This window comes from Triturus cristatus, chromosome 7 (genome assembly GCF_964204655.1).
Source record: "Triturus cristatus chromosome 7, aTriCri1.1, whole genome shotgun sequence".
Lineage (NCBI taxonomy): Eukaryota > Metazoa > Chordata > Amphibia > Caudata > Salamandridae > Triturus > Triturus cristatus.
In genome coordinates, this window is record NC_140590.1 from 635,990,000 (window position 1) to 636,013,837 (window position 23,838).

A 23,838-nucleotide genomic window follows, 5' to 3' on the forward strand; every position below is an offset into this window, starting at 1 on the left:
GAGGGATTTCGACCTGCCTGGCGCAGGTTTTGGTTACTCAGTTATGGTAACTGTTGGGGGGCGGGGGGTTTAAAGGAGGGCGAAATCAGGTCTCTTAGGGACATTGGACACGCATCATCATTGATTCAAAAAGCGTTTCCGAAATCCGAAGAAGCAATGTTTATTCCCTTAGTAGAAAATTTGGAGGGATGGTGATTTTCTGGCTTCAGGTGTAGCTTGCGCAGGTGGGGGTTAAGTTGGGATTATGCCAATTGCAATAGCTTCCTGGAATGTAAAGGGCTCAAATTCACCCTTCAAACACCAAAGAGTTTGGAAATATCTTTCGGATCACTCCTTTGAGGTGGTGGCCCTACAGGAAACACACCTAAAGCGGGAGGAGGATCTAAGGCTGCGCCATAAAAGTTATGCTTTAATCTACAGATCCTCAGAGACTACGAAACACGGGGAGGTAGCTTTACTATTTCACAACTCTTTGAAATTTGAACCTGAAGCCATAAAGTCAGACAAGGAAGGGAGGATTATCATGGTGAAGGGATTTTTGAGAGGAAGGTTGCGTACTTTCATATCGGCATATGCCCCTAATACAGGTCAGTAGGTGTTCTTGTCTTCCCTACTCAATATGTGGGGTGGGTTTGCTGAGGGTCCGACAATATTGATGGGGGACTTCAACTTCACTTGGCATGCAGACAGATATCACCCATCCACTTGGAGCTCCCACAGGCAGTTTCCACAAATCTGTTAAACACTCCATACACGCTATGGGTTTATTAGATGCATGGCGGCAAGTACACCCTGACACCAAAGATTATTCATTTTTCTCTCACGTTCATCAAACCTACTCGAAATTGGATTATATTTTTATAAGCCAAGGGCTATTGGGGTCCCTCCAAGGTGCAAGAATCCTGCCGATCTCTATATGTGATCACAGCTTAGTCATAATTAGTTTAAATTGGGAAAAGGGTGCTTCCAAGACGTCAAGATGGTACATTCCATTCTCCCTGATGAGAGACAAACTAATATGGGATGAATTGCGAGGGACTATCACGGAATTCTTTCGTATAAACCAACCACAGGATACTTCTTCCTTTAATAATTGGGAAGCTTTTAAGGCGGTCATAAGGGGAAAATGTATGGAGCTTAACTCCGCTCTAACCAAACAGAGAGCGAAGGAGAGGGAAGCTTTGGAGGCAGGGCTGGAGGTTGCTGAGAAGGAACACAAACAGAACCCTTCTCGCCCACTGCTACGCAAACTGAGTGCCTTAAGGGGGAAAGTGAAAGCAATCTATGCTAACAGAGCAGAGTATAGACTTTTGCGGATGCGCCATGTTTCCCATGCGCAGGGCAACCAGATAGGCCCTCATCTTGCACGACAGTTACGGGGAAAAAGAGTACATAGGGGGTATTGTGGAATCTAAGTGAACGCCGACGGGGACAAGGCAAAAGCTTTTGGGGTTTCCAAAAAGAGCTGTACACTAGAGAGCACCTTGATGTGGCAGCACAATGCCGCTACTTAGAGTCGCTTAGGCTTCCACAGGTCCCCGAGACCTGGAATGAAAATGTTAATGCCCCCATCACAGAGGAGGAGGTGGGAAAGGTGATTGCGGCACTTAAACCTAATAAATCACCGGGGCCAGACGGCAAACTTTTACAAAACATTTGCGTCGGACATCACCTCACAGCTTACAAAAGTATTTAATGCAATGGCGGAGGGCTCGGTTACCTCGCAATCAATGGCGGAGGCCATTATTTCGGTCACCCACTAGCCTGGAAAAAATCTGCAAAATTGCACCTCGTATAGATCCATAGCGCACCTGGATGCTAAATTATACTCCTCGATTTTGGCAGCGAGGTTAGAGGACCTGTTACCAAGTTTAATCCACCCTGATCAATACAGCTTCATAAAGGGCAGACAGACTCTGAACATTTGTAGGACCATCCATTTGATTGAGAAAGCTCCCAAATTTAATATACCGGCGGTAGTGGTGGGTCTGGATGCTGAGAGAGCATTTGACAAGGTGGATTGGGCATTTCTTTTTCTCACACTAGAACACTTCGGGTTCGGCAGGCCATTCATAGATATGGTCTGGGCTAATTACGCACATCTGCGCTCGAGAGTTCAGGTCAATGGGATTAGCTCTGCCCGCTTCTCCCAAGAGAGGGGGACAAGATCGGGCTGCCCGCTCTCACCACTACTTTTTGCTTTGAGCATAGAACCTTTGGCGCTTCGAGTTCGGGCGGCGGCAGATATCCAAGGTATTCATTTTGGGGGAGAGGAACATAAGATATCACTCTTCGCTGACGATGTGTTGTTATCCCTCACCTCCCCAGCACAATCATTACAAACACTACAAGGGGAACTGTCGGATTTTGAGGTGGTGTCGGGCTTTAAAAATAAACTTGACAAAGTCATTCATCCTGAACCTCACACTCCCGGAGGATGAAACCGCTAGGTTGAGGGAGCTCACCTCGCTGCAATGGGCCAAGCATTCATTAAATTACCTGGGCGTCCATTTAACTCCTAGACTGGAAGGCTTATTTAAAGCTAACTTTCCCCCACTTTTGCTTCAACTCCAAAGGGACTTCAAACGTTGGAAGCCTCTCTTTATATCATGGACTTGGAGAGGGGGTGCCTGCCCAGATTACGCACTCTCATTATACGTTCTATATGGCAAAACTGCAGAGCGTGGCTTCCCTTTCACACACTACGACCTCCAAAATTTTAAGGATAGGATAGGATAGGATAATCACTTGTAGAGTGCGAACAAATGCCGAGGCGTCTTGGTGCTAGTCCATAAAAAGAAACCACTCCATCTAACACCGGGTCCCATCAAAAAGCCGTGTTTTTATCAGTTTTCTAAAAACTTGATGACTTTCAGTAAGTTTAACAAAGCCAGGGGGATCATTCCACCGGCTGGCCGCATGATACGAAAAAGCTCTGCCACCCCATCTAGCTTTTTTGACACGGTTAAGTTTAAGCAGGCTTTGAGTAGATGACCTGAGTGTCCGACCCGGGAGGTAGGGAGTAAAGAGCTTCTCAACTTCTTTAGCTTCCCCCCCAAACACAGCCTTATGGACTAGGCATAGCGCCTTGAAATCTATCCGCTGCTGGACTGGGAGCCAGTGCAATGCCTTGATTCCCTCAGCGACAGACTGGTCCCTAGGTACATCTAACAAAAGTCTGGTTGCCGTGTTCTGCAGAACCTGCAGCCTCTTCAACAAGGTCTTGTTCAATCCTAGCAGTACTGCGTTACAGTAGTCCATTTTGGACAGCACTAAAGCCACCACCACATTTCTGCGAAGATCAGGGTTGATAAAAGGGAAAATCTTCCGCAACATCCTGATTAAATAAGAGCAGGAAGAGGCAAGATTACTGACATGCGCAGAGAAATTGAGCTGGCTGTCAAACACCACTCCCAAATTTCTGACCTTGAGCACAGGACAGGGACATTCACCCGCCTCGGCTGGCCACCAGGAGCTATTCCATATGGGACTTCCCGGGCCAAATTCTATTATCTCCGTTTTCTCTGTATTAATTTTGAGAAAGTTCTCACATCCATCTCATAATTTCTGACATACAGCTATGGAACTTAATAGCCGTGTCGTTCGCTTCTTCACCAGCAGAAACTATAAGCTGGGAGTCATCAGCGTAGGAGATTAGTAAAGCCCTGAGCCCTAATGAGCTTGGCTAAAGGGGCTACGTTAATGTTAAAAAGCGTGGGGGATAAAGAGGAGCCCTGTGGCACTCCACATGGCAGGTGGAAAGGGTCCGACTGTAGACCATCCCATGACAGGCTGTGGTCTCTGCCCTCCAAGAAAGAAGCTAGAAGGGCCAATGCCCTTCCCTGTACCCCAAACTCCTGAAGCCTTCGAAGCAACACCTTATGATGGACGGTGTCGAAGGCAGCCGAGAGATCTAACATCACCAGGACTGCCCGACCGCCCCCGTCTACTATAGCCCGTACATTTTCTGCTGCAATCAACAGTGCTGACTCCGTAGAGTGCTGGGCACGAAAACCGTGCTGAGAAGAGTCAAGCAGATCGTGAGCCACCAAATGTGCCGTAAGGGCGCGGTTTAGTTCTTTCTCAAGAATCTTGGCCCCCATAGGCAGAGCGGCGATTGGCCGATAGTTTTTTAAGACGAGGGGGTCTAATGTGGCTTTTTTTAGTAAAGGTTTGATTATTGCCCTCTTCCAGCAAGACGGATAACATCCGGATTGCATTGCTATGTTAATTACCTGGGACAGCTCTTCTGCTATCACCTCTGCGGCCAGGTGAAAAACTGATGGAGGACAAGGATCTAAAGGTGAACCTGAGTTTGTTGAAATGATCAACCTCTGGGTTTCCTCTGCCGTAATTGGGGCAAACTCACCAAGAACCAAGTTGTTCCTAGGGCCCGGTTCCGGCCCTACCTCTCCCCCCTCTGGGCTGGAAAACATACTGCTAAACTCATCGTAGATGACCTGAACCTTCTCTTGGAAATATACTGCCAACTTTTGGCAGATTTCTTGGTCCGGTCGATAGTTATTATCCTGCGGTGGTTTAGCCAGAACTGTTATAGTCCTAAACATCTCCTTGGCCGAGTTGCCGGCATCCCTAATTTTGGTTGAAAAATAGGCACTCTTGGCTGCCACTGTTGCATGCTTGTAGGCTGCAAGGGTGCAGTTATAATGTGCTTTGCCCTCGGCACTGTAATCCTTTCTCCACAACTGCTCTGCCCTTCTACATGTGGCCTTCAAGGTCTTAAGCTCGATGCTGTACCATGGTGAGCTTGGTTTGGTTCTCCTAGATCCAAGCAGCTTCTGAGGGGCTACCCTCTCCACCGCCGACTCCAACCAATCCTTAAAATGCATTGATGCCACAGAGATATCATCAGTGTATCATAAAGCCGCTAAGTTAAAATTTTTGACAGAATGGTCCAAGAGAGAATCCGAAAAGCATTGGTTAGACATGGACAGGGCAATAGTGGGTAGAACGAACTGGGATGTGATATGGAAGCCTAAGACAGATAGACCACCAAATGCATACCACACGCACCACACTCAAGGTTTGGGATGAAGTGTCCAGGGGACGGGATTCGTACTCATTCCCCTGACCCTACACCCAGATACATCTTTACCCGGAATTCCCCCCAGCGCTTCACGAGGGACCATTTGATGTCTGGAGGGAAGGAGGGTGCCTGATGCTCTCCGGCCTATTTCATAATTATGATATCTTAACGTTTGACAGTTGCCAAAGGGATTTTAACGTTCCGCCAAGTGATCACACCTTGCTGCAGCTAGGACATTTATCCACAGAGAGCACAGAGGGACTTGACTCCCGTAGCACCACCCGCTGCCCTGGCTAGACAGTTCATAGCCAGGTTCCTTAATTATTAAGACAGAGATGGGGTCCTCAAAAATGGCAAGTGACAGAAAGGAAGTTGCTTTTAAAGGTTTGAAAATAAAATGAAATTCCAGACAAAGGCATTCCTTTGAGGATGTAAACCGGAAAATGAGAGCAAGGAACATACATGTTACTATTTTCAGACTTAAGGTAATTTTTAACCCAAAAACCTTCTTCAACACACCGGAAGAAGCGTGAAACTGCTCCTCTCAAAATCACCGAAGGTGAACCACCCACTGGCTCAAAGACCCCTGGAGACACTGGAGAAGGGGTGGTAGTTGGGAACTCTCAGGCCTGTCCCCCCCGAAGTGATGATTATGAGGGAACAGGCAACAACAGAGGTGACGGACACCAATCCACAACAGATGAAAAAAGAAACAAATTAATCATGAAAGGGAATATGCAAGCCCTAAAACACTGGTGATGTATTGGTCCCAAGACTTGAGCACTGGGGATTTGGTGAAATTGTTGGCAATTGGTATGCAACAGTACATTTCTTAAGGCTGTGTGACTATCAGAAGACAGGGGTAAATGGTGGGTGGATATGGGTGGGCGACAGACCTTTACTAAAGTTGGTGAAGTGGGTAGTCAAAACTCATGTGATGTAAATGTTGGGGGAAGGTTGTTCACTTTACTATTTGGCATGGCATCTATATGCAACACAGTGAGTCATACACACACAAACTATGTAGGATGGGATCCCTTGATATCATAAAATGGTGGCCTCCCTCCTGATGAGTAAAACCCTAGCGTGAAATTTCTGTCATGGAATATGAATGGCCTTTCAAATAAAATTAAAATAGGGGTAGCAGAGGAATACATATGTAAGCAAAGGCCAATCCTGGTCTTATTACAGGAAGGAATATGCTACTTACCAGTATGCATCTTTTCTTGGCATGTAGAGCTGCAGAGTTGTACACTTTGCATAGATCGCCATCTGGTGTTGGGCCCGGATGTTTGCAGTTTGTTTTTGTTCTTTGGACAGTCTTTGGAAGTCACGAGTTCGGTGACTCCTCCTTCGGTCCGTACTGCACATGGGCTTCGGCTCCATCCTCAGATTGTTTTTCGCCAGCAGGGAAATGATGGAGCGTAGTAATAACAGTGAGAAACCCATGTGTGTTGTATCTAAATAAGATAGACTGGAACGGATACAGGTAGCCGGGGAGGCGGGTGGGCGTGTACAACTCTGCAGCTCTACATGCCAAGAACAGATGCATACTGGTAAGTAGCATATTCCGTTTGAGGCATATGAGCTGCAGATTGTACACTTTGCATAGATTATATAGCAGTACCCAACCTTAGCGGCGACCACCGGTATCCGTTGCAGCGGTTTGAAATAGTGTCTTTAGTACAGCCTGGCCCACACTAGCTTGTTGCTTGGAGTGCACGTCTACACAGTAATGTTTTGTGAAGGTGTGCGGTGTTGACCATGTGGCTGCTTTGCAGAGGTCATCTAAGGGTATGTTCCCTAGAAAAGCCATGGAAGCCCCTAACTTTCTAGTAGAGTGGGCTTTAGGTGGAACAGACAATGTTCTTTTTGCCTTTTGATAGCAAATTTGTATGCACTTTACAATCCACCTAGCTATCCCTGATTTAGAGATGGGGTTGCCTTTATGCGGTGGAGAGAAGGAAACAAACAATTGTTTAGTTTTCCTGAAAGGTTGTGTTCTCTGTATGTAGTACAGTAAAGCCCTCTTAACATCAAGTGTATGTAGAGCCCTTTCCGCAACAGATTGAGGTTGCGAGAAAAAAACAGGTAATTCCACCGATTGATTGAGATGGAAGGGGGAAATGACCTTGGGCAGAAACTTTGGATTTGTACGAAGTATCACTTTGCTGTGATGTATTTGTAAGAAGGGTTCCTGTATAGTGAACGCTTGTATTTCACTCACCCTTCTAAGGGAAGTGATGGCCACTAGAAAAGCTGTTTTCCAGGTGAGGAACTGTAGCTCGCATTTATGCAGTGGTTCGAAGGGCGGACCCATTAGCCTTGTAAGAACTACATTTAGATTCCATACAGGAGAAGGCGGTGCCCTGGGTGGAATTATGCGTTTAAGGCCTTCCATAAAGGCTTTAATAGCAGGCACCCTGAACAGTGATAAATGCTGTCTGTTTTGCAGGTAAGCAGCAATCGCTGCTAGGTGTAAGCGTATGGAAGAGTATGCCAGGTTACACCTTTGAAGATGGAGCAGATAGCATATAATGTGTTGTATGGATGCATCTAAAGGGTTGATTGTATTGTTACGGCAGTAAACAACAAATCTCTTCCACTTTGCGGCATAGCATGCTCGAGTGGTAGGACGTCTGGCTTCCTTGATAATATTCATGCAGTCAGGGGGAAGGTTAAGGTACCCAAATTCTAAGATTTCAGGAGCCAGATCGCAAGGTTGAGCTGCGCTGGGTCCGGGTGTCTGATTTCTCCATGGTTCTGAGTTAGGAGGCATGGGGACAGGTGCAGTTTTTGGTGTGGTACCACTGATAGTTGTAATAGTGTGGTGTACCACGGCTGCCTGGCCCATGTTGGGGCTACCAGAATGAGCGTGAGGGAGTGCTGTTGCAGTTTCCTGACCACTAATGGAATTAGTGGGAGAGGTGGAAAGGCGTATGCAAATCTGCCTGACCAGTTCATCCATATCGCATTGCCTTTGGACAATGGGTGTGGGTATCTGGCGGCGAAGCTTGGGCATTTTTTGTTTTCGTGGGTGGCGAAGAGGTCTATCTGAGGATGCCCCCACTTGTGGAAGAATGGGCGAAGAACTTGTGGATGCAGTTCCCATTCGTGTAGTTGTTGCGTTTGTCTGCTGAGCAGATCTGCCATGGTGTTTTGTATGCCTGGGACGTGCTGTGCCAGGAGAAAGATGTTTTGTGGAATTGCCCATCTCCATATACTCTGGGCTACGCGGGAGAGCTGGGGAGAGTGTGTCCCCCCCTGTTTTTGAATATAATACATTGCAGTCATATTGTCTGTGCGAATGAGGACTGCTTTGGCTTAAATCTGCTTTTGAAAGGATTTTAGGGCTAGAAAGATTGCCAAGAGCTCCAGATGGTTGATGTGGAGCGACTTTTGCTGTGGCGTCCATAGACCTTGCATTGTGAGGTGTAGGCGGTGCGCTCCCCAGCCGGAGAGCGATGCGTCCGCTGTTAGAATTATCTGAGGAACCGGGTCCAGGAACGGCCGCCCTTTGGAAAGGTTTGTGGTGTTCCACCACTGCAGAGAGTTATGGGTGCGGCCGTCCACCAACACCAGATCCGTCAGCTGACCCTGGGCCTGGTTCCACTGTTGCGCTAAGCACTCTTGGAGTGGACGCATGTGGAGTCTTGCATGGGGCACTATGAAAATGCAAGATGCCATCATCCCTATTAGCTTCATAAACACTCTCGCTGGGAGAGAGTGCTGAGCAAGGAACGTTTGGCGCAAGGCTTGTATGCTTGCGATCCTGGCTGAGTTGGGATAGGCTATACCTTTGGAGGTGTCTATAGTGGCCCCGAGATATTGCTTTGTGTGAGATGGTACGAGGTGGGACTTTTGGTAGTTCACCGTGAAGCCTAGCTGGTGGAGCAGTTGGATGGTGCTGTTTGTATGTTGCACACATTGGTCGTAGGACGCGGCTTTTATCAGCCAGTCGCCTAAGTAAGGGAAGACGTGAATATGTTGACGTCTGAGGTGTGCTGCTACTACCGCTAGGCATTTGGTAAACACCCGTGGTGCGGTGGTGACCCCGAAGGGGAGAACCGTGAATTGGTAATGCTGACCGTCCACCACAAACCTGAGGTACTTTCTGTGAGAAGGGTGTATTGGAATGTGAAAGTATGCGTCTTCAGATCCAAGGTAGTGAGAAAGTCTTCCTGACAGAGGAGCGGGAGGACTTGTTGTAGGGTGACCATGTGGAAATGGTCTGAATGTATGTATGCATTTAGAGGCCGGAGGTCCAGAATGGGCCTCAGGGTCCCGTCTTTTTTCGGTATTAGAAAATACAGGGAGTAGACCCCTAGATTTTGCTGATTGACGGGGACCTGCTCTATAGCATGTTTTTGGAGGAGGGAGAGCACCTCCTGTTTGAGTAGTGTGGAATGTTCCTGAGACATTGGACGGTGCCTTGGTGGGAAATTGGGTGGGGTAGATGTTAGCTCGAGACAGTACCCTGACCGAATAATTTGGGTCACCCATTTGTCCGATGTTATGGACTCCCAGGCGTGGATAAAGTGTCGCAGTCTGCCCCCGACCGGAGTGGGATGGTATGGGGGGAGCGGAGGGAAGTCATTGTGCGGGCGGGGTGGCAGAACGGGTGGTGTTAGTTTTGCCCCTGCCCTTATTGTTGTTGCCCCTGTATCCACCCCTTTGGTAGCCCTTTGAGAAGGTATTTCGAGGAGGGGACTTGTAGGAGGTAGAGGCGCTATCGGTGGAGTAGCCTCTGCCTGTGCTACGAAAGGACGAACGCCGAAAGGAGCGTTTAGGGGTTTGTGATTGTAATGCCCCCATAGTGCTGTGTCCGTGTCCTTTTTCATTTTTTCCAATGCTTCGTCTACCTTTGGCCCAAAGAGATTTTGTTGGTCAAAGGGGTGATTTAGTATGGATGCCTGGACTTCTGGCTTGAACCCTGAGATCCTGAGCCAGGCATGACGACGAAGCAGGACACTAGTATTTATGGCTCTAGAAGCAGTGTCCGCTGCATCGAGGGCACATTTAATGGAGGTGTTAGTAATGAGCTTTCCCTCCTGTATTAGGTCATGAGCTTTACGTTTGTGTTTTTACGCGAGGTGCTGTATAAGAGCCTCAAGCTCATCGTAGTGTGCTCTGTCAGAACGCGCAAGCAGCGCTTGTGTATTCGCAATGCGCCAGATGTTCGCGGCTTGCGAGGCAGTGCGTTTACCAGACGCATCTAGGAGTTTTGATTCCTTATCTGGCGGTGGGGCCTCACCTGAGGACTGGGAGTTAGACTGCTTTCTAGCCGTGGACACAACTAAGGAATCTAAGGGAGCAGGGCCCTTAATGTATGTAGGGTCTGTGGGTGCTGCTTTGTACTTTTTTTCTATTCTGGGGTTTAAGACCCTGGCCCTGACAGGGTCTTTGAACACCTCTGCAGCATGTTTGGTGACACCCTTAAGCATTGGCAGGATGGCTGTGGACTTATCTGGAATATCAAAGGTATCCAGTAAGAAGTCGTCTTCCACTGGTTCGCTATGTAGTTCCACCCCATGGTAGTGTGCTGCTCTCTGCACTAAGTGGTGAAACCCTAGTGAGTCCTCTGGGGGAGATGGCCTGGATGGGTATAGGTCATCTTGAGGCACATCTGGTATGTCAGGGTTTTGGTAATCTTCCCATGGGTCTGGGGTCCCCGGTGGTGTGGGGTCCATTGGGGCGTCCGCCGGGTCATAATCTGGATCCCCGTAATCCGGATCTGGGGACGGGGTCGGGGAATGATGAGGCAAGGGTGGCGGAGACCTGGGAGGGAGAGGAGGAGGAGGAGGTGTAGGAGGTGGTGGGGAGGGCACTCTGAGAGGAGATGTGGCAGAGTCCTTCTGCTTGGGCGGTGGAGGAGGAGCTGGTGTGTCAAGACGTCTTTTCTTGACAGTTAAAGTCAATAGCCCAGTCTTTGGATCCTTTGATAAGGTTTTTTGATAAGGATCTGGTGTAAAAAGGTCCAGTGGCGCCGAATCGTCTGCTGGCGCCGATGTTTTCGAAGCCGAGGACTTGGGTGGTTTGTCTGCGCCATGTCTTTTTGGAACCTCCGTTTTTTTCGGCGTCGAGGTAGGTTTCGGCGCCGGAGCGTCAGTGCCGAGGGATTTGTGCTTGTGTTTCGTTGGCACCGAAAGTCCAGGCTTCGGCACCGGTGGCTTCGGAGTCGAGCTGGGCGTTACTTTCTTCGGTGCCGAACGGTGTTTATCGGCACCAGGCGTTGGCTGGCTCGAGACCGAGCTGCCGTGAGACTTGTGAGGCTTCGACACCGGGCCCGAAGGTGGGGTGATAGAAGTTGCGTGTTTGGTTTTCCCCAGTCCCGAAGGCGAAGGTGTAACCTGAGTCTCTTTGGATTTGGGCGCGGGTAGAGTACTCACGACCCTCTGCGCCGGTGTGATGTCCTCCAGGTCGGAGTCGTCGGCCTCGGAAGCGCTGACGACGTCTTCCTCCTGCTCGGTGTGGTGTTGCCCCGAAGCTTCGGTGTCGTCGCCGAAGATGGAGCCGCGGACGAGGAGTGCGCCATGGTGCGTCGAGCTCTTCGATCCCGTATGGTCTTTTTTGATCGAAAAGACTTACAGGCGGGGCAGTCTCTAGCCTCGTGTTCTGGAGAGAGGCAAAGGTTACACACCTGATGGAGGTCGGTGTGGGGAAATTTAGACCCACATTTTGGGCACTTTTTGAACGGAGTCCTTTCCATCGGCCGGGACCGGAGTCGAGGAGGGCCCGAAGGCCGGTGCCGATGTGTGAAATCGAGAAAAGTGCCTCTTCGAGAGATGAAGATAGATGAAGAAACTCGATGAACGAGGATTTTCCGTCGAGGCTGGAACCGTAGAAGTTCGAAGCCGGAGCACGAAGTATCACATCCGAGCCCGATGGCGGTAAAAAACAATCTGAGGATGGAGCCGAAGCCCATGCGCAGTACGGACCGAAGGAGGAGTCACCGAACTCGTGACTTCCAAAGACTGTCCAAAGAACAAAAACAAACTGCAAACATCCGGGCCCAACACCAGATGGCGATCTATGCAAAGTGTACAATCTGCAGCTCATATGCCTCGAACACTCACTTACTGGGAATACAACGTAATTGCCTCATGCAGGGATTGTACACGTCGCTGTGTATGCTGGTTATACTAGTGGTTCCATGGGTGTGGTGATTCTGGTTAGGAGGATTCCCTCATTTTATTAAAAGGACAATGGACTGATACATCTGATTGCTAAGTTGGAGTCCAGGGTACTGGAGGAAGGACATCGTTATTGAATGTACATGCCCTGTCCCAGCTCCAACGGCGAGTTCTAGACAGTACAGGCCCCATACTAGTACAAACAAAGGCAAAATCATGCATAATAAGAGGGGATTTCAATTATGTCATAGGCAGGAACCTGGACAGGAGCAAGCTCAACACTAACTTGACTCATACACATACTGGACAGGCACAATACTTCTTTTTCTCAGCGGTTCACAAGACATTCTTATATTTGGACTATGTGCTTGTTCTAACTGGGGGGGGCAACAGCAATACAAGAAGCAGAAAACTTGGCCCGGGGTATCTCAGACAATTCACCCCTGAAAATGATATTAGGCAAAATGACAGAAGAGCAATGAGAACACATGGCATTTAAATTCATGGGGGCTTCAGGACAGAGGTGGTAAAGGGGCTATAAGTTGACTCTAAGCTGTTCTCAGAGGAAAACAAGGGCTAGGTGGAATCATGGTTGACATTGTGGGAGGCTTATAAAACTGTTCTTAGAAACCGGGTCCAAAACCTCAGTGCTTAATGTAAAAGACGCAGGGGAAAGATATTGGTAGCTCTGGAAGGCAAGCTTAAAGACCGAGAGCCACTCTACCTTGAGACAGGCTCCCAATTGAGACTACACATGCCACAGTTGACCAGGGAACATAGAACAACCCTGGATGGAGAAACTCTCAATTAAGGAGCTTACGAAGACACTCAATTATGCCCAATAACAAAGCACTGGGACCCAAAGGGTTTCCAGTCGAACTATACAAGAAACATTGCTCCTTCTTAGGCCAAGGCAGCTGGGGAAGAAGGAGCGCTCCCTCTAGGCCATACAATCATAGTAGTCGTACCTAAACCAGGCAAACCCAGAAATACCTGTGCTGCTTAAAGACCCTCTGCCCTTCTCAGCAGATCTGTAAAGTTACTGACCGAAATCTTGCCACTCTGCTTCACTGGGTTAAATGGCACCTCATGCACAGAGACCAAATTGAATTTATGCCAGGAAGGGCAACCAGACTAACCCTCTGAAGACTGCATTACTAGGTAGAGGAGATCAGCAACACACAGGTGACTTTGGCCATACTGGCACTAAATGCAGAAAAAGCGAATGAATCTGTAGACTGGGTCTATCTACTACAAAAGCTAAAAGCATTCAGGTTTGGTCCCAATTTTTGTAAATGGGTATCACTATTATACAAGGCTCCAACAGCCGCTGTGAGGGTAAATGGGGTGGTGTGAAGCTCATTCCCACTGGGGAAGGAACTAGGCAGAGATGCCCTCTTCCTCTGTGCTCTTTGCCTTGTGAACAGAGTCCTTAGATTGCTGGGTCAGGCGGAGGGCAGATATTAATTCATCTGCATAAATCTCATTTATGCAGACTCATTTCTCCTGTACCTCTCAGACGTGGCTATATCTGCAGCTTTGTCCATTTTATCGTCCTTTGAGAAATACTCCGGCTATAGGATAAACTGGACTAAGTCAGTGTTTTATGCAGTGGACTCTAGGGGGGTACCTAGGCGACACCTATCCAAACCTTCTGGTTTCAAGAGACTGATTTGGTTACATAGGAATAGAAATAACACCACAATTCCTGAACAAAACTTAGAAGTAGGCCTTTAAAAATTTCAGTTAGCCGATGAAAGATGGCAGAGATTTCGCTTGTCCCGCCTTAGGAGGGTAGCACTAATTAACATGGTTACACTATCCATGTTATTATATGTGTTGCAAAATAACACATTTACAATGCTGATTCCTACTTTGAGAAGACTGACAGGATCCCTCGTCCCTATTATGGAACAAGACTACACCCAGGATTGCAATATGATACTTGCAAAGAACGGTATACAGCGAAGGAATCACCAAATCAGATGTAAGGGCATACTTGTGCGCTTCTGAACTCCAGATTGACAATGAATAGGGGGGGGGGCATGCCCCAAGAGACGATCGAGCCACAAGATTAGAGATTGAAATTGGAAACACATACATTCATTCATCTATGGTAGGACAAATAGAAGTGAGTTGCTGCAAAATTAGACTCCTGGAATCAGGCCACAAAATACATGGGATGGCATGGAATAGTGACTAAACACACCGCACTGTGGAGAGGGCAGATGCTGAATGGCATTAAGAAACTGTTGGGGTTCTGGAAATGGGATGGCATAGGCATTTTCAACTAAAGTGTTGAATCCTGAGGGGGGGCTTAAATGCTCTGAAATCATCCAAAACTACAATGAACTCCGACCAACTCACAGATACAATTACATATCAATTGCAACATGAATTAAGAGAAGAGGCGGTAGACTGGGGGTAGGTAGTTTAGCCCTCTCGAGGATAGGCTAATATAAAAAATAAATAAAAAAATCAACAAGAAAGCAGTACCACAAATAAGCCATATACACTTGAAAAACTTCAGCAAACTTGGAAATCGACATTGGTCTCATGGAATATATAAATTAGGAGGTTGCGGTGATGCAACCTAGAAAGTCAGCGGTCAAATCCCGACTGAAGTTAATCCAATTAAAACCCTACAAAGAATTTGCTGTAACAGGAGGAGCCCCTTTGGGAGGGCAGGGCCCCACACTCAGTCCTTCTCAAATGTAGTACAGCCGTAGGCACTTCTCTACATACACTCTGGGGATTCCCTCTGGTTGGATGGTACTGGTGCACAATTACCAGGGAGCTTGAAGAAATAGTAGAAGTAAAAATCCCTTTCATGCCTCACTACATTATGCTAGGTAAAACAAGTGTTTTGGATCTTACTCAACTGCTATTTTGAAACCTGGGTTTCATGGTAGCCAAAATGGATACTACCAAGCTGTGGGGAAAGCATCAGGATCCAACCTAACAGCTTTGGACACAACCTAACAGCATTGGCTCACCAGTATGATCTTATTCATGGAGGTAGAAAGAGTGACCTATGCAGGAAATGGGTACATGGGAAGGTTGACAAAATCTGGGGAGGATGGAGCGGGCACTATCACCACGCACTACCTTGGATGTACAGAGGAATGTTATAAATGAGAAGCAGACAGACTCCTAAACCTCCCAAGGATTTTGATCTCGGAATTTCTTGTAAAGGGGGGTTGGAGGACTAGGACAAGCACGATCACCCGGCCCTCACAGGTTGGATGAGGGCCTATGTGATGGGGACAACAGGTAATACTGTGGAGATGTTTTATTTCAATGTGGAAGTCGTTTGTTTTAGGTCTTACAAAAATAAAATATATACATGTCAAAAAATGTTTTTTTCTTCAGCGCACAAATTTAAATTTTGCAGAAGTAAAATATATACATCTGGTAGACACACAGTCTAGCCACAGATTCCTTAACTTAGAATTTCCCCCCAGGCGCCAGTCTGGATCTGGAGATTTTTCAGCAGTACATCCGTGCGCCGGGGATGGCGTTGAATGGCCCCACCCGGACGTCGTCCACGGATTGGACGTCATTGGAGCCATACAAGTCCCTCCTTGGGTGCTGAGGTCAGTTTTCTACTGTGAAACTTTTCCGCGCCAGAACGCGGAGCCACCACTAAAACTGGATGTGGGAACAGTGTGCCAAAGAGATCAAAAAATCTTTGAAACAAAGATAAGAAACAACAAATGATGTGAAACATCAAAAATAGATTTTGAAGGAAAACATCCCTTAAATGATATTGAAACAAGGGTGAGAGGAAAGTTCTCACCTTAGAAAAGAACACCGTATAAGGGAAGAACCATACCCTCTTCGGAATAAACAGTAATGGAAATGAAGGTTATAGTAAATCTCAACAATCCTGCAACAACAGTGACTGTGCGGCAATGCACACTAAATATGATCTATTCAAAGTATCAGAGTCAAAGAGAGGGAAGACAAAGGATGGCAAACCCCACACTGGAGTATAACCAGGGTACAATAGTGTACATGTATATTTACACTCACCACCCACAGTCGGGAAAGGGTGGTGAAGGCATCAGTTAACAAGAGTAAGGTTTCTGACTTGGTCAAGAATTTTGTATAGACCAAACACTGATTAAGCCAGAGACCACTGGCACATGTGTTGTGAAGACCCACCCTGAAAAGGCCCTCGCAGAGCGGGAGGATGGGTGGACGTTAAGGAATCTAAGGCTAAACTGTGCCTCTATCAGATATAGCGTTACCGAAGGTAAGTAACTTTTACATCTGATAGAGACATCTAGCCTCAGATTCCTTAACTTAGAATTAGATACCATAGCTATACCCCATAGACCATCAATCATGATTGACCAAAACAGGTGGGAGCTGCAGAAATAAGCTTGGCTGGTACGAGAAACAATGATCACTAAAAAGAATCATAAATAGAAACAATGGCAAGAACTCCCCGTCAGAGGACCGGCATGAAACATTCACCCGTGAGAAAGGGACAAAGGAAAATCAGATAACTAGAAAATATGAAGTCTTTGGATACAAGAACAATATGTTCAAGCCGAATTAAAAGTGTCAAACCCAGAGACTAAAGAGGAGTACTACAAACACTTCAACTACTATTAAGTCAATAAGGTCCGAACTAAAGAACACGACAAAAAGAATTAAGATTAATGTCCAATTACAGATTGCCAGCCATGAGGCGCTGGACTGCAGAATCAGCATGGCTGTCAAAAAGATTGATCTCGCCAAAGGGTATGTCTTTAAGACTCTCCTGAACATGGTCAGGTATTCTGCTATCACACAACCACGCATGTCGTCTCAGAGCTACTGATCTAGCCATAGCTCTCCCCACAGAGTCTGTTGTGTCCATGGCCGACCTAATACAAAATTTGGCCAGATACCGAACATTCTGAATTAGCTGACCAAGGTCAGCTCTAGGTCCTTCAGGAATAGAAGGAAGGAAACGTTCAACAGAATCCCAGAGGTCAAAAGAAGCTCGTCCAAACATGCAGGACATCTTTAAAGATCTGAGGATTGAGCTAGTAGACGCAAACAAATTTGAGCCACAGTTCTTCAACCACTGGGATTCCCTAGTCGGTGGAAGCAATGGAGGAGCATGCAAACGCTGCGAAGCTGAAGCTGCTTGTATAACTAGCCCTTGAGCCCTAGGATGTAGGGACAGATGGGCAGAATATTCTGGAGCAGGTCGATGACTGTGTGCAATGGCACGCTCCACAGAGTCTCCTGATGAGGGTCCTGCCCAAGTCCCCAGGATGATCTTGTATAACGACTCACCAAAGGGCAATAAAGGCTCGACATTAGTGCTGCCTTGATGGAGCAGGTCCAACAAGGGATCCGAAGGCAGAGACACAACAGGAGGTTGGAATTTTAAAATGTCAGCAGCTTTTCTAATGACCCTAGCAAAAGTCGCACTAGCTTCTGTCGTCATTCTGGGGAAGTGACAGTAAATCATAGGTAGGGGACAGTTGCAAACTAATATGCCCTCCAAAGAATCTCCTGCCTGAGGCTGACCAAGAGCATCCAGGGCTCAAGTCCACCAGTAGTCACAGAATGCTCCTGCAACATTGGGGAATCAGTAGTGGCATTAGCCTCAGCCTCCAATGTAGAGGACAAGGAGCTTCCCGCGCGAACGACATCGAGACGGCGCCGTATCGACGTCCACCTCCAAGGGTGTCTCTCCTGAACAGCGTTGGGATGGCATCAAGTTGACGTCCGCCACTAAGGGTGACTGCAGCGTGGAAGGGCGTCGAGGGGAAGACAAGTTCTATGCTGCGGATGCTGCTGACTTCACAATAGGAAGCCCCACCGGACTGTTTCCTGACGTCATAAATGGGCTTCTTACTGACGACCGAACGAGAAGCCCCACTGCACCGTTTCCCGACGTCGCAACGACTCCAGAGACAGAGCCAGGGTTCTCGATGTGTGCAGAGGACGAACCCGCCAGCGAGCTCCCGATCAGATTCTCTTCCACCTCTGTGGGGCCCGAAGGCGTGCCAGGGAGAGGGGTTGGCCCAAAAATAGCATGCAAGGCCTTGTCGTACGCTTCCATTTGGGCCCTAGTCGCCCCTTCACCAGGGAATGGCGGATGTTCGGGGGTCGTCTTCTGCTGAGCCGACTCGGTGAAGACCGGGAGGAAGAGGCACCTGGGTCGCGGCTACGCGAGCCAACGGCCTCTGTGACTTCGAGCTCCTATGCTTACCTGATTTAGGCGAACGGCGACCGGAATGACTCCGCGACTTGTCACAAGCAGCAGCCCCAGCACAGGAAGGAGATTGGCAACGGAGAAGTGTGGCTCAATGATTAGAGCGCCAGACCCTGATGCAGAGGTCTAGACTGGGACCAGGGTTCAATTCCCCGCCTCGGCGGGTCTTGGGCTCAAAAATTCCACGGACCTGATCATTCTCGCGTCGGTGCCTATTCCAATCATGGAGTCCCACTCTGCAACTCTGGGCAATAGCTTGCTTAATCTCCACAACGGCCCCCACAACGCTAAGGATGCCTGGCCTCCACCTTGGGGGTGCCCAGGAGTGGACGCCTCACAGGGAAAGGCAGGATGGGTTCCACAGCAGTATTCGTACAAGCGCCTTGAGACCCTTGCGGGCGAGTAGTGCGCTATACAAGTATCAATTTACATTTAACGCTTGGAGTCTGAATGGGACAACCGGGCTGACAGCAAATTCATCCGGTGTTCCCGCAAGAACTTGGGCTTCAGCCTTTTACAGGCGTCGCACTCCTCGGTGTCGTGGTGCGCGCCCAAGTACCACATACAGATGGTGTGCGGATTCATTGCTGACATCTGTCGCGTACAGGTCTCGCACCCCTGAAGGCATTGGCACATTGTTCCAGATGCAAAAGGCGTAGAGAAGGCCAAAACACAAAAAAGAGGCCGGAGGAACCACTTCTCCTAGATCCGCGTTGCAGCGCGGAAAAGAAGAAAACTGACGTCAGCGCACTGGGAGGGACTTATACGGCTCCACTTGCGTCATACCTGTGGACAACGGCGGGCAGAGCCATGCGACGCCATCACCTGGCGCACAGAGGTTCTGCTGAAAAATCTCCGGATCCAGACTGGCACCTGGGGTAAATTCTAAGTTAAGGAATCTGCACAGCTAGAGGTCTCTATCCGTTTTTTAAATTTTTTTTTTTAAGATTTTTCCCTTTAAGTCAATTAAAATTACTAGTCTGTAGCAACCTAGTTTGCTTATCCTTGACACAAGCGAAATAGGTCCACTCTCTTCAGTGCTAGATGTGCGCCTGGCTTGCCACCTTGTTCAACAAAATGCATATTAGTAAATATCAATGTGCATATATCATGTTTATTTGCCTATACATGTACTTAAAGCTCCCAACAAGACCTATGTTAGCAAGGTCACATCTCACAAATACTGTGTCAAGTTTATAGTTTTTTTCAACAGTTCAAACTGATTAATGCAAATGTGTTTGATGTGGATTTTTCCATTGGGGAGGCGGCATTTCGGGATTCTTCACCCTTTAAAAATGGGTTGCTTGCCAGAAGGGCCGCCCTAGAAACTACCATATGTATTTTTAATACAAGTTGAAATGTTCACACTCAAAGTAGATAGTGAAGACATAGGATAACTCAGAATTGGGGCCGTTTTTTCTTTTCAACAGATTTTTTACAAATGAATACAGATGGAATCTTTTTTCCCCTTTGTCTGTATTTATAAATAGAAATGGGAAAATACAAATTGGGCCAGGGTTGCCTCAACAAGCCCCTTTGCCTGATTTAGGTGTGTGCCATGTCCACAGTAGCATGTAACACCTTCCTTCCAATGAGCGCCCTGCATTGCCTTCTGACCTGACCCCATAACCCTGCTGTCGCGTCCGCTGGTTGCTTTTAGCCAATCTTGCTCAGATCTATGCGTCACTGAGTGGGCGTGTCAACACTTCTCCGGCCCCACCCTTATACTTTTTTGCCCTTTATTTGTGGGGCACATCCCCTCCCCTGACACCCCCTACTACTTTTTACCTGTACTACACTGCGTACCGCCACCGGCACACATTGCATGTGGACAGACACCTCCCTGTCGCCATGGACTTTGGACTAGCCGGCTGCCCAACAGTCAGCTGTTCGTTGCTGACCCAGCGCTTCTTAATTCTCCATATTCGGGCCTCCGTCTCTCGAGTGAGCTCTGTGCCACCCACTCAGCCAGTTAAACACCAAAGGTAAGTGCAAGGGAAGGTGTACTTGTGTTTCACATTCTACAGCTACAGGGGGGCGCCCTACTGCACAAGGCCAAACTGGCCCTCCCAGGCCTTTTACCGGTGGGCTGGCAGGCTGTTTTTGCAACTGGTGAGGGGCGGTTTTATTACTGGAAGTCGGGTCGGCTAAGTTTCTTGCTTGCAGTGCCTCAGCGTTTTACAAGCAAACAATGCAAAAAACAAATGGTTTTAAACCATTTGTTTTTGCAGTAGTCCAGTTCCTGTCTCCAACCAAGTCACCAGCTAGAGCAAATACAGGGCATTTCGGGTGTCTACTCTCTCCCTGCTCATAATTGCTTACTGCTGATGTCAAGGCACTAAGAAAAATACCGTTGCTGCTAGCTACTAGGAGTTGAATGTACAAAAGTGTGGGACCTCAATGGAAATGTATAGGCTTGAAAGGCAGTAACTACTACAAACAGTCTGTTGCCGTTCAGCTAACATGGGTCATTAACCGGTTTGTCAAGGCCTCATTTGTAAAAGTGACACCCACTGTGATCTTGGGTGCTCTTCTTTGTTTCATGTATTAATAACGTTAACTTGGTTTTAAGGCCTTTACCGCTGCTGCAAGAGTGCAGCCTCTAATCGCTGCAACACCAGGCATCAATGAAAGATACCTGTTGAAATCTACTTGGGGAAGTTCCTGTGTAGGGTGCTGCACTGTGCACATCTACACAAGTATCTGCGGTCGCAAAGAAGGGTGATCTGCGCATTGAGGGTTTTACATTACATTTTGGAACGTCAAGGCTGCATTAGTTGCAGGAGTTAACAGAATATTTGGTCGTTAAGATATTTTGTCAGCAAAGATGTAAAATGTTTCCCCTACCTCTGCACCGCCCTTGTTCTCTGCCAGGAGCGCTTTAGGGCGCTCGCCGGGCAGGCCACCTCATTGCTGATTCACTCGTGACCCGCATCTATCACCTCTCCCTGCTCATTTGCCGGACCCCTTCATGCTGCCCGTTTTCCATCTTTCACCTGCTTCTCCCTGATCCTGCGCTGGATGCACTAAATGCTGCCTTTACAGCCAGCCTGACTGACCCGCTTCATGCTGTTCCCCATCTCTCCTGCAATCTCTCCTGCAGCCCACTCTCCCACCCCGGAAGCCTCTGTCATGTTTCCCTAGTCAGTGTCTGTGTGAGTGCAGTAAAAGAAATGTTTGCAGGGAGAGCAGTTTGTGAGAGTGTAGGGGTAGGTGCAAGCGTACAGAGTGAGCTGTGCCTGTGTGAGAATAGCTTGTGTGGTCCGCAGTGTGAGTGAAGAGAGTGCCTATGTTGTGGCAAGGTGATGGGCATGCATGAAAGTGAAGGGAAGGTGGTGTTTCTCTGCGAGTGCAGGGTGCAGCCCATTAAAGCAAGACCTATTAGCATTGCCAATGCATGTATTAACATGGGAAGTATGTAATGATGGTTCTTATCCTTAGCACGATACAAAGTAAGCACAGACCTGCCTCACAGGTGCTTAATCCTCTGAGCTATATCCTTCAGCTGTATTTCCTACACCTTATATCATTCTATTATATGGAGGCCAGCTATAGAAGTACATTGAGAGTGCTTGACAACAAGACAAAAGATTTGAAGTCGGATACCACAGGAGTATTCCTAAAGTCACATGCAGTTGTCCAACAGTGATTATGTCACATAATTGTCACGGCAAGTATTTTAGATCAGAGTTTAATGCTGTGTGTTTAATTCTGTGAGGTAATAAATCATGGCCCTGTGTTAAATACATCCAGTCTATGCATGTTTCATAAGGATGAATGGTAGTAGTCTTTGGGGAGGGTATTGTTTTAATGCAGAAGGTAAAATCAAAAACAGAGCACCCCTGGTCAGTGCATGGACACGATTTGCTGCATGTAGCTAAAAGCCTTTATTAAATGTCATCCAGTCTCGAATTAATTCACCCATCCACACCTCACCCATCCACACCTCACTCATCTAAGTATTCATTCATTAATGCATGCAGCCATGGCTCCAAACTGCCAACATCCAATTCAATGACTGGACAAGCTTCTTTCATGAAAAAATTTGTTGTAAAATGCAGCATCTTTGCAATTTTTTCCAAACTTTTCTTTGGGGAAGAACAGACCCAAGTCCACCCTTGCAGTGGTCAGGCTCACTCACTGCGTCACTTAATATGTGTGGTATTTGCCAAGGCTGCTTTTGGTTCCCAGTCCGGCCTGGTATGTACAAGTTGCGAGTAGCAAGGGCTATTCCTACAGCAATATTGACCACAGCATGAAGCTCTAGAAATTTACATTCAAACTTGCTGAGGTAGTAAAGCTAAACATTTTGACACCTGCTACCCAATTCATACCTCCCCCCTTTTCTAACACCAGTGCTCACGTTTTTGCCTAGTGGTGTTAAAGCCCAATAAAGATATGCATAATGGTAACACACCCAACACAATACTTGTACTATACCTGTAAAATAACTGCAGGACAATTTGCTATCTTTACTACGCCTCCTTTGCTGTGTCCTATCCAAACCCTGCACTCTTGCATCAATTCTTTTTTCTTCCAGCTCTTTCTCTATTTCTTCTAAAACTGGGCATATAATTCCTTCCGAAACATGGCTAAACAACCCCTCCTAAATAAATGAACAGTAACTCAAGACTTCTGAAAGAAAATATTCTAAATTAATATTCTGCCACAACTACTCACACCAAAGTTTCCATCTCAGGCTTAATTAATACCAAAGGCCAAAACAATTAAATACTGGTGTTCTCAGACGCCAGAATGGCCAACACTGTGTAATCGTTCCTTGAATCTTATGACCATTCCAGTATCATCGGCAACGACTGAACGGGTTTTCAGTGGTGTTCATTTCATTAACAAACCAGAAAGAGCCTCTAGTCCTCAAAGTCTCTTGAAATGCACATATGGTTGCACTACAATGGCAAAGTTTTCAGATGAATTTATTGTGGTTACTTAATTTGGCGTATATATAAATATATCTAAACCAATAACAACTGTTTGCAAGTATGCATTGACTATTAAAATAAATGTGAGAAAATGCTAGCTGCAGAGTCTTCTTTTGCTTGCGACAAAATAAATGTGTATAAATACAGATATGACAAAATAAGAAATATGGATAAATACAGGCGAAATTATTAATTAACCATAAAACCGGGAGGCCTCCTCATAATACATGAAAAAACAGGCAACAATTTGGATAATTGATTACCAATTAAAACCTATAAGCTATGAAAAAGTTGAAGGCGGTGCAATGCAAAAATACTTCACTTAACTCAAACATATCAAATCTACAATTAAAGTACAATACTGTCCAAGGCACTAATGTATTTCTTGCTAGTCTATCTTCAATGAGAAAGCCTTATTTTAGGACACAAATCCACATTGCATTTTAATAATTTTGCAGTCGATTGTATTAGTATTAACATAGGGGCAAGCATTAC

General features: G+C 47.1%; 1 protein-coding gene across 1 annotated transcript in view; it reads right to left on the reverse strand.

Moving 5' to 3' along the window:
* NOL11 (nucleolar protein 11) overlaps positions 1–23,838 on the reverse strand; it is a 367,767-nt gene that overhangs the window by 231,226 nt on the left and 112,703 nt on the right. The gene's annotated exons all lie outside the window — the stretch shown is intronic.